Source organism: Rattus norvegicus, chromosome 3 (genome assembly GCF_036323735.1).
Source record: "Rattus norvegicus strain BN/NHsdMcwi chromosome 3, GRCr8, whole genome shotgun sequence".
NCBI classification, from domain to species: Eukaryota; Metazoa; Chordata; class Mammalia; order Rodentia; family Muridae; genus Rattus; species Rattus norvegicus.
This window is the reverse complement of record NC_086021.1, coordinates 185703503-185720441: the sequence shown is the minus strand read 5'-3', so window position 1 is coordinate 185720441 and position 16939 is coordinate 185703503. Positions and strand designations below refer to the sequence as shown.

General features: G+C 50.9%; 1 protein-coding gene across 5 annotated transcripts in view; it reads right to left on the bottom strand.

Annotated features, from left to right (window-relative positions):
- Window positions 1-16939, bottom strand: part of Phactr3 (phosphatase and actin regulator 3) — a 219271-nt gene that overhangs the window by 80963 nt on the left and 121369 nt on the right. Inside the window, exon 1 of one of the 5 annotated variants that reach the window (XM_039105553.2) lies at window positions 5945-5967. The exons of the other annotated variants lie outside the window; for them this stretch is intronic. The gene's annotated coding sequence lies outside the window, so the exon portion shown is untranslated. Of the gene's footprint in view, window positions 1-5944; window positions 5968-16939 lie in introns of those variants that run through there. 5 annotated transcript variants of the gene reach the window in all.

Sequence of the window (16939 nt, the reverse complement as noted above, 5' to 3'; positions counted from 1 at the left end):
CCTGAGCCCTTGGCTTAAGCACTGTGCACACAGGCATCAAGGAACCACAAAGTCCCCCCAATCTCCTTCTCCTAGTCATCAGCCACCCCAGAGCGGAGCACAGACCAGGCCCAGCTGCAGACCACACCCAGTTCTGCCCGTCAGATCACCACAGGGAACAGCTGCAGAACAAACCTGAGCCATGAATAGATGAAGGGAAGAATCTTTGCTCTTGGTCCCTCCTGGCTGGTGACTTAAGACAAGTGCACGCAGTGGAGGGTGTACATTAGCTGTTCCAAGAAGCTCCAGGCAGCGCAGTGTGTCATGCTAGAGACAGCATCCTGCAGGTTAGCCTGTTTCCTGCGCTCAGGGTCTGGGCAAGGTGTTCCTAGACTCTTGGTCTCCTATTCAAGGACCTGACATGAAAGCCAACTGGTATTTGCAAAAGTAGTGAGGGAGCTTTACTTAAAGCAGAGGGATGCAAGGGAGCAGCAGGTCCCACGAGTCAAGGACCCAATAACATATTGTCTTGGGTTCCTTCTGTGAATTTGAGAGAAGGAAGGACTGGTTACTGAGAAGCACACGATGCCCTTCTCTGTTCTGACAAATTAGGTCATATAGTCATGTCTCCACTGTGCACATCCCTTCTCATAACGCATCAGATTTTTATTGCACGCATGTCTAATTATGCGTAGGCATGAGATGATAAATAGGGGGCTTTCTCTAGTCCTCACTTTTGAGGGCACACTTTGCCTCACTGTGAAGGTGCTTCCAAATCCCTTCAGGTTGGATCATTCTTTCTAGTCTCAGACCTGGATGTAAGAGAATTAAGCTTGGTAGTTGTCAAGGGAGGGAAAGCACCCCTCCTTTAGAGAGGAGGGTGTGTGTGACCCGATACAGGGCTTTGAGGGGGCTCAGATTGCTAGGAACACTGTTTGTAAAGGGTGTGTGTGGTTAGTTCAAGCAGGTGGCAGAGCTGGGCTGCCAAATGTGTTACTAGAAGACGGCTGTGCATAACCCAAATAAGTGGCCCTCCAGGTTACTCATTTAATTTGATGCTTGCCTGCCTCAGATCCATGGGGAACTGGTTCCTCCTCTCCCCAGGCAGGGTACAGATATAGTTGAGGTTCAAGTGAATTCATGTGCACACAGGAAGACAGACTCAAGGAGAACCAGTGGGTCAAAACCACCAGGTAAGTGGGTACGAAAATCTACAGAGGCAGAGGCAGAGGCAGGAGGGTTAAACCAGGCTGGACTACATTGAGAGTTTCAGGCCAACCTGGGCTATATTAGGAGTTCCAGGCCAGGCTTACATATATGTGGGATATAAAAGGGAGACCTGTACAGGCCCAAGCTGGTGTGTGCAAAGGATGCATTTGTAGAGAATCAAATGCTGGTTGTGGGGTCTGGGCAGAGAGAGACACACCCCATAGGACATTTCAGAGCCTCTGACAATTGTGACTTTGTTAGAAGCTTTCTTCAGATGGAAAACAAAACTCAACGAACATGAAAGGACTTTGGAGACGATCAGACCCAGGGTGATACCATAGCCATCTGCTCACCCTGGATCCCTATGTAGCTGTCACAGCTTAAACAAGAGTCCAAGCACCACCCTGGAGGACCCTCCCCAGGCAGAGATGTTGTCACTTCCAGCAGTGACAATGACCTGAGTCCCAGCCACTTTCTTGGATTCAAGCTTCCCCTGTCTCTTGGGAAGACGTTACAAGCCTGACTCTAAATGCTGGACGCTGACCCAAGCCCTGACACCATGTCCATGACCACACCGAAACCCTGATCCTCCCACAGCCAGGGTTCCATTCGCCACCAGGGAAGGGCTGAGACTCTCGGTCTAAACAGACCCCAGAGTCCCACAAGGCCTGCATAGTCTGGCAAAGCAGAGGGCTGGGTGTGAGGATAAGGCTCAGAAGCAACAGGCTCTGGGAGGTGGTGAGAGGCGGCAGCAGGGGAGAGGGGGAGCAGCCTTCAGAATTCCATGGGTCAAAATTCCCCCAGAAAGCTGTCAGTCAAAGCTTCTACAGCCCACCAGCCCCCTTCTACCACAGAGTGGTCCATTGTAACCCATCTGCAAAGCAGGTTCTGCAACCTTAGACGGGAAGGGACAGCCTGTGGCAGGTGCTGCAACTGTAGACAGGACTAGCATGTGGTAGCACCCAGAGGTGCCCTGTCTAAGGCCAGCTTCAACTGAGGAGGGCTGAGCATGGAGTCAGCGATTGATCCCCTAGCAGACTTTTCTCTGTCTGCGAGTGTGGCCTGGGATGGGACAGGCCAGCACATTGCAGCTCCTGCAGGTTCTCAGAGCAGTGACTTCACATGCCTTACTCAGGATGAGCTTAGGGCTGCTCCTCCCTGCCACCTCCCTGCAGCTACTACTGACTAATAAGTAAGAGGCTCCCAAGATGCTATTCCCCAGTGAAGTGTCACAGGTGGACCGAACACCAGGCAAACAGTGGGGAACAGAACATATCGGGGACAGGGGCAGCTCAAAGATGCCCTTCAGGCTTGGACCTCCTGTTGTTGCCTCCCCACGGCCGCACAGTGCACGCAGGATACAGACGGGATCTCCTTCCCCACGGCAATCTATCCCATGATCCTCCTTTCCTTTCCTTCCTCCGCCCACTGGTGCCAGATGGGTATGGAACTGCCAGTCCGTTGGTCACAGCAACATTCTTGGCACAGCAGGACACGGGATGGGAATAGGCCAAGTCTCCTAAACCTCCAGCTCACGTGATAGGGACGTCAACAAACGCATTTGAAGGCACAGTATCCTGCTTCCTCTGTACCTTGTAACCTCCACCAGAGGCACACACTGTGGAAGGAGAGTGGAGTCTCAGAGGGAATCTGGGGGAAGGGGAGTCAGGGTGGGGATATGTTACTAGAAGGATCTAATAACAGGATGTGTTGCTAGAGAGAGGGCCGTGCATAACCCAAATAAGTGGCCCTCCAGGTTACTCATTTAATTTGATGCTTGCCTGCCTCAGATCCATGGGGAACTGGTTCCTCCTCTCCCCAGGCAGGGTACAGATATAGTTGAGGTTCAAGTGAATTCATGTGCACACAGGAAGACAGACTCAAGGAGAACCAGTGGGTCAAAACCACCATGTAAGTGAGTACGAAAATCTACAGAGGCAGAGGCAGGAGGGTTAAAACCAGGCTGGGCTACGTTAAGAGTAGATTAAACCACAAGTCAGTCGAAATATTCCATTAATGACCCAAACCACTAGGACCCTGGCCAATTGGCCAGCATCTCACCCCAAGATGCTTGCACTAGGCTTCTACCTGTGTTCTGTGAGCCTCAGACATAGGAAGCCACTCACTTGACTTCCGGCTCAGCTCCAGCGCCAGTGTTCCCTGGCTGGGGAAGACAAATGACCAATGTAGTCTGTGCTCTGCCTCGTCCCTACATGGCCACCGCCCAGCCTTCACGGTACTACACACTCATGGCTGGCGCAACCGCTAAAACAAGGAGGCCAGAGCCAACCCTGGCCTCCATCCTGGCTCTGATGCTTACTAGTAGAAAAAAGTGCTGGTCATTCTCCTAGCATCTTTATGTCCTCTCTAATCTCCGGTCTGTCATGGTGAGTAGGGATCTCCGTCCTCGCTATGACATGTGACTTGCTTCAACATGGAGAGAGGAGGAGTAGGCAGGAGGGCCAGCTTCTTCTCCTTCTCCCTAGCCACCTCCTCTTTCTTCTCCTCTGCCTTACCCATGTCTTCTTCCTCCTCCAACATTCTCATCACCATCATCAATACTGTCACTGGCTGGCTAGCTCACTTACCTTCCACTTCTAACCCTCCCTCCCTCCATAGCCAGCATGCGGGTAGGGGAGGGCATCCTGGGTCTCTGACACACTCATCCCCACTGCAGAGAGGAAAGCAAGGGACACTTTGGCTACTAATCAGACGACATTCCTCCCCTCACTGAAGAACTCATTCATTCATTCATTCATTCACTCACCCACTCAACCGTTCTGCAAATATGCACTGTGCACCAGCTGTGCATCAGGGATTTGCCTCATTTACAGAGTACAAAGAGGAAGGGAAGGCATAGACCTGCCTTCCTGGGGTTGTGGTGACAGAGAATAGAGAGATTTAGTAGGGACGAATGGTCTTCACCTATAGAAGATGGTCCACGACATCCTCCATCTGCCTTCACCCATCCATACCCTCCCATGAGTGCCACATCACGTGCTTATTCACGTGTGCTTGCAAGATCATGGAGGCCTCCACTCTTCTCATCCTCATCCCCTCCCTACCGGAAGCTCCAGGAGGACAGGGTTCCGATCGGGGAGAGGAGGCCCAATCCTCGGGGTTCAGGGAACGGTAAGCACACTACATGTGAGATGGGGACCAGGGAGATCCTGATTCAGAGTCCGGGCTGCATGCTGGCCTTGCTAGCAGGACATATTGGAAAGGCTGGTGCAGAGCCGGGCTGCTAAATATCAGAGAAAGTGGATATTCCTGCGGAATGGACTGTGCAGGTCGGAAGGTGTCTCACAGGAGGGCTGGCGGAGGGTGAGAAGCAGGGCTCCGTGAGGCACTTGACCCTAATCAACGATTCAGCGGGGAGCTATTTCAGCATGATCTGCTCAGGAACCCCATATGTGCTATCCAGTGACTCACATAGGACAGGGTAGTTGTTCCTCATGGCCTCACACCATCAGGGAATCAAAGAGATTTATGGGAGAGGGTTGACCCAAGCTTGCAAATGTCTGAAAGCTGTGTACTTGGGCCCCTTGCTTCTTCCCACTCTGAGTGTTTCAAACCCAGGGCCGGGGGGCGGGGAGGGGGGAGACCAGGAGCAGAAAGGTCACCATGCATGTCTTTTATGAATGTTTCAAACTGTCATCTCAAGCAGAGGGAGGTGGGGTGTATGGGGGCTTCACTGAACAGGAGAGAGAGCCTTGCTACCTGAGCAGATGCAGCAGCCCACCAGATGCCCACCTCCACCCCAGTGACTGTGCTGATACACTGGGCATAAGCCTTGTCCCATCTTGGTAAATACTTAGGAGCATGCGTGCGTCGACAGAGGGAGGGGACAGGTGAGCATCCAGTTGTCTGTTGTCTTCTGTTGAGTTCTCCCTGGAGCCTCTCCCTGGAGTAACAGATACCACCTTCGGCTGGCAGAGAGACTCTGGGAGGTGCAAAGGTCTCATTAGTGGGTTCCATTAGCAGGTCTCTGGGTAACACAGCAGTGCTAACTGCTGGGCTGCCTCTGCCACCTCTGAGGCATTAGCAGCTAATTGCTGTAACACCAGCTTCCACATTTAGTGGCTGCCTCCCACGTGCTCCTGTGCTCCTGTCTTAACCTTGAGGCTTCCTTCCTGAGGTCCCCAAGTGATGGAAAGACTATGCTACTCTGAAGACTTGCTCATGCACGCAGGTACATGTCTAGCTTCCTGAACACCTCGAGCCCCACCTGCCCCACCTCAGGATCAAGGTGACCCATGCACAGTGCCCATGGAGGCAAGAGTTCAAAGCAATTCTAGATCAACACCTGGCTGGCTTCACTGAACTTCAGAGCTGGTTTCCTTGCCTACCACATGGAGATCCTGATTCCAAGCCCTTATTCCTAGTGCCCTTGGCCTCCGAGCTCCTGTCCCCTCCCTCACCTATTGCCCTGCGAGTCATTCTGCAACACTCAAGGCTGCTTGAATGAACACTAGCTCAGCCAGAGATCCCAGGATACACAACTGCAAAGGTTGGAGCCAGGACCATCCTAGTCCACCACTCTGATACCCAAGCATCATGACAGTAGGCACTTCTGCTTCTCCCTAGCAGCTTCATCCTCTCTTTCCTTCTCTCCAAGACAAAGTCTCTTCTAAATTCAGTGGGAAGAGACCCTACCTTCCTGGGGGAATAACGTCAGACACTTGTGACCCAGTGGCCTCAAGGTGACCAGGGACCATGTACACCAGAGCACAGTGGAAGATCACTTTCTACTTACGACTTTATTCATTCACTCACGGACTCATTAATCAAGGGTCTGAAGAGAGCCGATGTGTGTCAGGACAGCTCAGGCTTCCAGACAGTGACAAGTGCCACCATTCTTCAAGGAGTCTTCTCCTTTCTCTGCGTACACATATCCACGAGCGAATAACAGGTCAGATGAGGAAGTCCATAGTAACTGAGGAACGTGACCTAGAACTCTGCATTCTGTACAGAGTCCTTCCCTATCCCATAATCCCACAGATTATACCAAAGGAACATCACAATGGGACGAAGCACAGTGCCAGGTCTGAGTGTTCTGAAGCGATGCGGGGCACCATCCCTATGATAGAGCTTGCTAACCACAAGAAAAACCATGGGGAGCTAAGACAGAACCCCCTGCAGAGGGGACTCTCAGAAAGTGCTTCAAAGGCTGCTGTAGGTGGTGTCAGTGAGGCAGCTTTGCACTCAGGCACTGGAGTTGTGATGAGAGGAGGGGTAAAGGGTGCAGATTAACAAAGTCTGGCTTTCCTAGGGGTGCAGAGTGGGGATAGAGTCAGGTCAAATGCTGGAGAGCCCAGATGTAGCACAGAAGTACCATGGCATCAGTTCATGATCACTGTCCACACACAAGCACACACCAAACCATCACCTATCAACAACAGCATCTCACTGACTGGAAATAAGCAGTTTAATCTTTAATTAAAAAAAAATCACACATGTTAACTATTGGTGCGTGAAAAACTGATTTGCCAGCAGGGGTCGGTGCACTTGAATTTGAAAGATCGTAGGCTGGAGTTTAGAGAACAGAAGACTCAGCCAAGATTGATAATGTGGCTCTGACAAGTGTCCTGAAAACAACAGGGAGTGACTGAGGGGCCTTGTGTAATAAGATCAGCCTTGAGACCATGGTGGATGTCACAGGCAGACAGATGACTGAAGGCCCAGGACTTTGTCACAGGACATGGTAATGGACACAGAGGACCTGCTATGTGCTAGGCTCTGCCCTGCACTCCTGACATCAACTATAAACTTCTATCCCATTCCGACCCCAGCAGGTGGAGCACCATTTTCATTCTTGTACCAGTGCTGGCAGAAGAAACTAAGACGTTCTGCAGAAACCTGTGCCCCCTTGTCTGGCTATCAGACTTCGAGCCAAAGGACTCCAGGGAAATATGACTCCTTCCCCAAGAGGCTCATGCTGGGAAGAGGAGGAAAAGGTGGAAGCCTGTAGCCAGCCACAGAAACTTCTTTCTCCAAGGATTTCATTTAGTTCTGATGGCTTATCAAGACCCCCTGCAGAAGATAGTGTAGCCCAGACAAAGATGGGTCAGTGATGGGCAGGACCTGAGACAGTGATGGGTTAGTGATGGGCGGGACCTGAGATAGTGACAGGTCAGTGATGGGTGGGGCCTGAGACAATGACTTGTCAATGATGGGCAGGACCTGAGACAATGACTTGTCAGTGATGGGCAGGACCAGTGACAGTGATGGGTCAGTGATGGGTGGGACCTGAGATAGTGACAGGTCAGTGATGGGCGGGACCACACCTTGACCAGGAGAGATTAGCCAAGCAGATCACTTGCCCTCTATTTAAAGCTAAATCTCCTATCAGGACTAGGAAGATGGACTTGGGGATCTGTTCCTCTTCCTAGTGTGGACCACCTTGAATAAATCTCTTTTCTCCCTTCTCACTTTACCTTTAATTGTCTCATGGAAGACCGGTGTCCAAACCTGGCTTGTCAGGGCTGCAGTTCCCAGGCTCCAACCCTAACAGTTCTAGAAAGAGCTCCACTGTGTATAAGACTCTTCAGGTCATAAACGGTGACTATGTAGTGGATGACAGGAGCCAGAGTCCTCACCTAACCCCTGTACACTCCCCCCTCAGCCGATCACAAGCTGGCATCAGAGGGAAAAGGGAGCGGGGAGATGGGTACTTGGGGATAACCACCAATGTGACTTGGAACAAAATCTTGGGAAGCCTCAGGGGCCAAGAGGCCCATTTCCTGTGGTAAGGCATCAGACACAAGGTTTTGACAGCCATTCCTAGATGCCCAGTGTGCAGGGTAAGGGCTTACAAAATCAAGCTTAGAATGTTTTAAATCTCACACGCAGAAGCACCCCCTCTGTGGCCTCCACATCTGGAGAACTGCTGAGTGACTGCAACAGCTGGATGGTGTCACACATGCTCAACAGGGGCCAAACTGGGCCAGATTAGTACAACCTTCAGAGGCAGGCTTAGCGCCCCCTACAGGTCTCTCATAATCACACGGCTTAGTATAGAGGCAGTAAGTGGCCACTGCCGGGGGTAAGGGTTGGCATTTAGGGATGCTAGATGTTTATTTAAAAAGTAGGGACAGTAATACTTTATGCCTTTCTGTTTCTAAAAACAGAAAGTTCCGTCCTCTGGGTGAGCTTATCCGTACACACACCTCGGGTACCATCATAGCTCACTTTTACAGAAACCCCTCCCTAAGACTTTTTCAGTGTGGAGCAAACAGAGGTCTTTCTATAAGAAAATACACCTCCTAGACCCACACAGCTCCCAGCTCTGCACCACGCTGGAAACTGCAAGTGGTCATAACAGAAAGGTGAATGAGACCAAGGGAAGAGAACAAGGCTGGGCAAACACTCGGAAGCAGGCGCGACATTCTGTGGTCTGCTGTGACTCCTAGGGCTGCGAATTCCCGAGCAACCCAGGCCCCACAAACATCAACCCAGGCCCCACACTCATCAAGTCCAGGCTCCGCCCATATCAACCCTAGGCCCTGCCCACATCAACCACAGGCTCCGCCCATATAAAACCATCCGAAACTCGATACCCCTCTCATTGGCAGGTGCAAGCACAGGGAAGAAAAGACAGAGGTTGGCTCCGTTTAGAAGTGTAACAGCAGCAGTGCACACCTAACTCTGCGCATTCCTGGGTGTCCAAGGGGAGGCTGCTGAAAACTTCCGGGTCCTTCTGGCTTTAGCATCTCCAGGAGACAGAGAGCCGCAGTTCAAAGCAGATAACTGACATTTATGACTGAGCAACAGAACCCAGGCTATCTGACCTAGTTCATCGTCAGCAGTATCAACTAGTGTCACCTACTAACTCATGACACTTGTGTTATCTTCTCTCTGAGAAGTTTGGTGGTAGGCAATCCTAGTCAGACTATTCGATCACACACCGGAACAGCTACCTAAGACTGCCGAACACAACGGCAGCTGTAAGGCCAGGCTCAGCGTACTCGTGTTAACAAATGACCATTTCTTATTTTGAAAACAAAAGTCTTCCTACTATCTGTACTCCAAGATTATACCAGAAGTTGCTTCCGAAAACCTCTAAACTATTCTCTCAGGTGCCCAAGGCCCTGTACCCAGAAGTAATACTGAAGTTAAGGCAAGAAAATTGGTCACCATTACCACCTCTGACACCGGATGGAAAATGGAGATATCACCCAAGCAGCTTTTCCCAGCTCAGATGAATTGTGGGACTGACAGAGCTCTAACCAGAGTGCCATCTGCTCAGGATCAGACCGTGATTCTGCCAATGGTCGCCAGGCCTCCAGGCAGATGGCCAGTTCCCCAGGCAAAACAGAATGCAGATCTGTGACTCTGGAGGCCCTGGAGATGCTGGGTGGGGGTTGAAGCATGAGTTTAGACAGGAGGGGGTGGGGTTTGGAGGAGGAGGAGGAGGAGGAGGAGGAGGGGGAGGAAGAAGGGGAGGGGAGGGGAAAGGAGGAGGGGAGGGGGAGGAAGAGAAGGGGGATAGGGAGGGGGAGGAGGGGAGAGGGGGAGAGGGAGGGGGAGAAGGAGGAGGGGGGGGCAATTGTTACAACCAGGACTCTGCTGTTTAGATGCTTCGAGATTTTCTCAGAGCAAACTCCCAGACAAAGGCTCAGGCAAGAAGCCGTCTCCATCTTCACAAGGGATAAAAGCAGCTTCTAGAGACATTCTAAAAAATTATGTCTCACAGAATAAGCGGGGTTGGGGGAGAAAGCATGTAGGGAGACCAGGACTCCAGTATAGATCTAAGCAAAAGTCTTACTCAAAATCCGCATGCCCGAACGTTCTAAGACCAGAAAGCAAGGTTTGCTCCTTCCATAATGCCAATGACAGCTGCAGACAAGCAAAGGTTGATTTTAAAAGAGGGCATCCTGGGGCAAGGGAGGCAGCTCAATGAACAGAGTGCTTCCCATGTAAGAGGAACTGATTCGATCCCCAGTACCCACATAAAAAGCCAGCTGGGGCTGTGTAGACTTGCATTCTCTGGCTAGTCAGTCTGGCCTAACTATCGAGCCCCAAGCCCCAGTTAGAGACCCTCTCTTAAAAAAATACAGTCAGCTTCCTAAGAACAACATGTGAGGGTGACCTCTGGCCTCTACACATCTGTGGGACTCCACACATTTGTGGGACATGTACCTGAGTGTGTACTGCATACTCGAATACAAGTGTGACTACATCTGCATACACGTGCACACAGCTATATACACAAAAGCAGGTATCTTGCTTTGTTTAATGTTGGGAGATTCTAAGCCAGAAGGCTTGTGTTCTAAAGGCCCCTTTCTCATGTTGAGGTCAGTGATGGACGGATGTCTGCTCTAAAGGACAGGAAACAAATGTCAAGGGCTCTGTTGACTACCTAATGGGCAGGCTGTGGGAGCAGAGACTTGGCCAGAGATGATAAGCAAATCAATTTGTGACTATGTTTTAATAAAACTTTATTGATAAAAACCTAGGTTTGGTCCAGTGTACAACCATTGCTCTGGGTGGGCCCTAAGGAAATGTCTTCAGGAAAAAATTACTATTGGTTCCTTTTATAAAGGCAGGACATAACTGGTTGAAGCTCCGAGTTGGTTTTTTTCCATTCCCCAGAGCCCATGCCTTCATTACTGTCCCCATGTAGCCTGTGGCTTGGGTCTTTGGCTCTGCCCACCCTGAAAGCAGACCTTTAGCTCAATTTATAATTCACTTTTGAATTATAGGTTTATTCATTTTATATCCATCATGGCTACTTGACTATGAGGATCAAGATGAAGTAAAGGCCATAAGGCAGAGCCCAGCGGGGCCCCTCCAGGGCTCGGTAAGTACCACAGGCAAACAAGCCAGGATATATTTTTTTCAGCTTTAAGTTCATCCATGGAAACCTGTCCACGTACATCTCAGAATCTTCCGGGACATAGCCTGTCCCTGAAGGTTTACCAGGTTTTGGCTTTTTCACAAATTCTATAAATTTGGTGACCACAGGACTCGCTGTGCTGGGAAGAGACTTCCCCTGCAGGAGCAAAGGACCCCAAGAAGCACATAGAGGCGTGTGTGTGCACTGCATCTTCCCAGGAACTGATTTTGCTTCAGGCTCCCACCCTGCTGGCCCTGCTTCCTTTGGTGATAGTCACGGAAGCAGCAGAGCGAGACGGAGATGTCCAACAGAACCAGAGGGGCCGGCAACTGTGATGGGGGCCTGTCTAGCAGGAACAACTCCTGGTGGCCGTCTGCTGGGTGACCTTGAAGATGACCAGCATTGTGAGGAACGAGCCTTCTATGCCCAGAGAGGTCTAGCCCACTAGGCTACTAGGCAACACATGGCCAGCCCCCTTCCCCATCTCCCTAGAGCCAGCTCCTCCAATTCTCATTGCACTGGGGGCTCCATTCCCTCAGGTTTCATGGAGACCTGGGTGGGCACACAGCACCACTGATTTCTCACTTTCTTGGTGCCTGACACTGACTCTTGGCAGCTCTGATCCATCTTATGATGAGATCAACTCTATCTGTGTGCAGTCTGGGGGCAGGCAATGGAGACAGCAAGAGGATACCAGAACAGGATATTCATGGTGTCCATTTCCCTCAAACTGGATTGGTCCCATCAATGCCCACCCTCCATGCCTTCTGCACATATACAAATCTGTAGCCCCCCACCTATGAGACTGCATGGTACTACCCTGTCCTCAAACCTTGGAAAGCTCCCATCTCCCATGACCTCACACATTTCCTCTAGGTCCTCCCAGCACTACACCCCAGATTGGCAGCCCTACAAGAAGGCTATTTCCCCATATCCCCAAACAATACTTCCTCCTCCCGGGAGGAGGCAAACACTGTTGGTAACTCCAGCACCCCACACAGGTCCTAAACACTGACCCCAGCAACTCATATAGCAACTGAACCCTAAATGACCACTCCACTCCTCAGCACCCTACATCATAGTCAACTCTGAACACGCATGTACATGCATACACACAGACACACAAACACATACATGCATGTGCACACACACACACACACACACACACACACTGCACATGCACATCTTGGGAAAGCATGCTATCTCACAGACTTGGTATTGTCTGTTTTCCCATTCATTTTAGTGACCCTGTTTGAAGGAGGCGCCTGACACATGCTTTAGAAGGAATCAGAGGATGAATTCATGAGTGTTAGGAATCAGGAGAAAGACTGAGGCTGGCTCTGTGGTTAGAAAATGATGGGTCTCGTCTACGGCCATACCACCCTGAACGCGCCCGATCTCGTCTGATGGGTCTCCTCACCAGGGAAGGTCTTCCAGGAAAGCTAATACAATGGAGAACCAGCAGGCACTAACCAAGTTCAAACAAAGGCAATCCAAGGCAACAAAATGGCACTGTGAGGTCATGTCACATCTGTGAGCCCACGTGACTGCCACTTAGGGAGCTGGCCCCTGTGGCTGCTGTGACGTTGCTGATGAACTGCCATAGCCTTTAGTCTCTGTTTTCAGGTCTTTCGGGCATCTGAAGTGTTGGAATCGCTGGGATGGTGATTAATTCTATACTGAACTCTTCCCCCCCCCGCCCCCCCGTGGCCTACTTGGGTGTACCGACTCACCAGGACAGACTGGTTCATTCTACAACCTGGATCAATCCCCAAACTATGAACAACCAATTGTAAAAGACTGTGTGTGAGAGAGTTCATATGTAGGTCAAGCCCTACACACAGAAAGCATGAGTGGCTGCCAGAGGCTGGGGGAACTGAGGCGCTGCATCTTCCCTGGGTGCCGTGGGACACTTTAGAGAGACACAGAAGATGGCTAGATGGCCACGCACGTGTACTGAATGCCACAAGCTGGCCATGTCACTGTGGTGTGAACTTGACCTCAACTGCCCCAAAGTAAGAAGGTGACTGCCAGTTGGGCCTCTGACGCCAGCTGACTTTGTGCTAAGTCCTTTGCACACCTCACTGAGCTTCATCTATAAACCAACACACGAGTGTGCAGAATCTCGCACGGGCAAGAACTATACTCCTGTCAACTCCACAAGACCCGAGCCCGGGGCAGCTGAATACATACCTGACTCACACATAGGGCTTATTCTCTAGGTAGGAAGTGCAACCTGAGGTGTCCAGGGGGACACATATCCTCTGCTGAGGAAGCAGAACAGAGCACCAAGGTTGGCAGCACAGAATACCTGTGGTCAGCAGCCCAGAGAGGAGCCAGCTCAGGTGGCTGGAGAGCTCAGGACCCCATTGTAAGAATCAAGGCAGGATTAGTGGCTCCCACAGGCCACCAGGACAGGGGAAGGAGAGGAGAGTCCCTTACTTCCTGCAAAGTGGCAGAAGTGATCTGGCCTTGGCTGTGGTGGTTCAGTGTGTCAGGACCACTTCACTCAATGCCACCAAACTGTACCCTTACTTATTTTTTATTAAGAATTTGATCAAAGGCCATGATTCAGTGGGTCATGCACTTGCTTGACAACCATGAGATTGAGTCTCCACTAGCCATGTAAAAAGGCTATGCGAGCTTGTAACCCTAGCATTGGGCATCACGGAAAGACAGATCTCAAGAGCTTGCTGGCAAGCAAGCCATGCTGGCTCAAGGGTGAGCTAACAGTTCATGGAGAGGCCCTGACTCGAGGCAGTAAGCTGGAGAACTACAAAGGAAGGCACCAGATAATTTCTGACTCTGACCTCCATGTACACGTACATACACACACACACACACACACACACACACACACACACACACACACACACACAGACTCAAGTGCATGTAACACATATGTACTGCACACATACATAAAGATGAAAAGACACCCTAAACCAAAGAGCCAGAATCCAGTATAAAAATTTTTAAAAAATTTACAACATATTCAGCTGACCCACTCATCTCTCCACAGCATGGAAAGGCATGGAGGTTGAAGAGGTCAAGTGTGTGTGTGTGTGTGTGTGTGTCCATTGAGTGTACAGCCCAGAGACAAATACCCCAGAAAGGCTCTACATGCACCAGCCTCCACAGGACCCTGAACACCACAGGCTTCAGGCCTCTCCAAGGAAGGAACCAGCACCAGTCCCTGAAGCCACTCAAAGCAGAGGCGCTCAGACCAGAGTCAGACAAGGCACACACTGGTCAGCTGCCCCAAGCACAGAGCAGAGACTGGCTCAGCTGCCTCCCTCCCTCCAACTCCTCACTCTCCAGCTGCTGGTACAACACAAAGGGTCTTTGATCACAGTGGTAGCCCAGCAGGAAAGCCTGCAAGTGTGGTTTAAACGTTTCAGCCAAACTGAGCCCCGCCCCCAACTCATCCTGGTCTCAGCCTTTGAAATAATTCCTTCCCTCATCCATTAAGAAAATGTAATGCAGGCCAAGAGGGCCAGACCTCGCTCCAGGTTGAAATAAGCCCAAGTTAGGATGGAGGAAAGGACCCTGCTCCTGAACCCTCTCATCCCTCTGTGGGGACCCCTCTCCTGAGCCCACTCATCTCTCTGTGGGGGTGGCTGGCTTTACCGTGGTTAACTTCCTCAACATGGTGACTGTCAGAGACATCTAGGTCAACTGTGAATGAGGGTGAGGCAGAGATGTCAGGAGCCTCGCACACACCTGGGACTTGGAATTGGGGTTCAGAAGCAGAGGCTGGGAGTTCACTTAAAGGATGAACAGTTACCACTTAATCGTCTAACTCCTGAGAACACAATCTACATGAGACTGGCACGGAACAGCCGTGCGGTGAGACGGCCCACGAGTTCAGCAGTGAGACACACAGTGCAGTAAATCTATAGATGGAACGGATTCCGCCATAATGGGGAGCAGACTGTGGCAGGGCAGAACCCTGGAAACAGATGCCATATAAGACCCCTAAATCCTAGAAGACCACACACTGAGCTGAAGAGAAGCTCAGAAGATCAAAGCACTTGCTCTGCAAGCTCACTCTGAGTTAAAATCTCCAGCACCTAAGTAAAAGGTGAGGCATGGCTGAGCATGGCTTGTAACCCTAGCACTCACTGTGGGAGGCAGAGGCAGGAAGATAGCTGGGGCTTACTGGCTGCCAGCTCAGCTCTAGGACTGGGGAGAGACAGTGATGGAGCAGGACAACCAATGTCCTCCTCTGGCTTCTACGTGGTATGGGCTTCATAGCAGCACACAAACATACACATAGACATCACACACACTACACTTATGCACTGACACACTCACAAACACATCACACACAATGTGCACACACACCACATATAATGCACATATATACAGTGCACACACCACACACACACACTTGCACACACATATGCTACATACAATACACACACATGCACGTACACATCACACATATAATGCACATATACATACACACATAATACATACACACACTCGCATACACATATACCACATACAAGGCACACATACTCACACATACAGATACACACACATAAGTACACATTACATATACAATGCACATACACACACACACACATACTCACACACACACACACACACACCTTATTTTTATGAAAGGTCAGGACAGGACAATCCAGAGGTGGAGAGTACATGGGTGCTCCCAGGCTGAGGGAGGAAGTGCAGTGTGATTCCATGATGGATGAAGGGAAACAGGGTTTCCTTTGTGGTGAAGAAAACATTTTAAAATCACCCTGTGATGAAGGCTGCAGTGAGGAGCTCCCATAGATGCCACGGAACCCAACGTTGTACATGTGTGGACTTGAGCATAAGTTGTAGTTCCACAAGGAAAAGCAGAGGCTAAGTTGCATGGTGGACGGAGGTCCACGTCCTCCTCTGGCCCAGGCTGAACCAGACGACACCCTTGTACGTCACTTCTCCTCCAGAAGGGATCTCTGACCTGACTGTATGTGGACACCCAGGATCTAACACTGCCCTCCAGGTCCCAACCATCCCCACGCACAGGCTCCACATCAAAGCCAGCACAGCTTTTGTTTGCCAATGTCTCTAGACCTTTCAGCTCCTCCCACCATTGCCTCTACCTTTCAGTCAGTCCACTGTCATCTGCAGTGCCAATGGTGGCAAGGGCCACCCCTGCCTCAGCCACATAGACATCCATTCCTGCTTCCCGCACACCCAGAAACAAATGGTCAAAAGCTCAGACCAAGCTCCGTGGTTTTCAGGTCTAGCCCTCTGGAGGCTCCAAGCACAGAGAAGCCAACTCCCCTGGGAGGTACGGGGGGGGGGGGGGCACTTGCCATTCACTTGCCTTGAGCGTCATTCCAGCCACACCCTGTGCTCACACCCTGTGCTCACAGCCTGCTTCTGTGCCCCATCATGGTCACCTCATAGCCTTTGCAGCAGCTCTCCTCTGCAATGCACCCAATGCTACTGAATTGAGGACTCTCGACCTGAGCGTTCACTGAACAAAGGCATGGCTCCCCCAGACCCCATCTCTGTGGTGGCTTTCACCATTGGCCAAGTAGCCAATTACGCTTCCTGCCATGGTCATCTGTCCCCTTACCACTGGAACAGGACTGTCTTGAGAACAAGGACTCTGTCTGCTCCTCACCTCAGGACTTCGTGTTCTGGTGAAGCTCCTGTTAAAGCTCTTCTGTTTAGAGGATGGGAAGCTCACAAGCCTGGTGTCCTCCTCTACTGGTGCTTGTCACCTTGTCCCCGCTTGCTGTGACAAACAGCTCCACTTGCTTCCATGCCCTCTCTTTTCTTTGGTGTCCAGAACAAACATTAGATACTCTTCTCCCAGAGAACAATTCTCCTCCACCCCTTGGTCTGGCCCATTCCCATTCCGGGTCACAGTTTAAACTGCTCTGGAGATAAGAT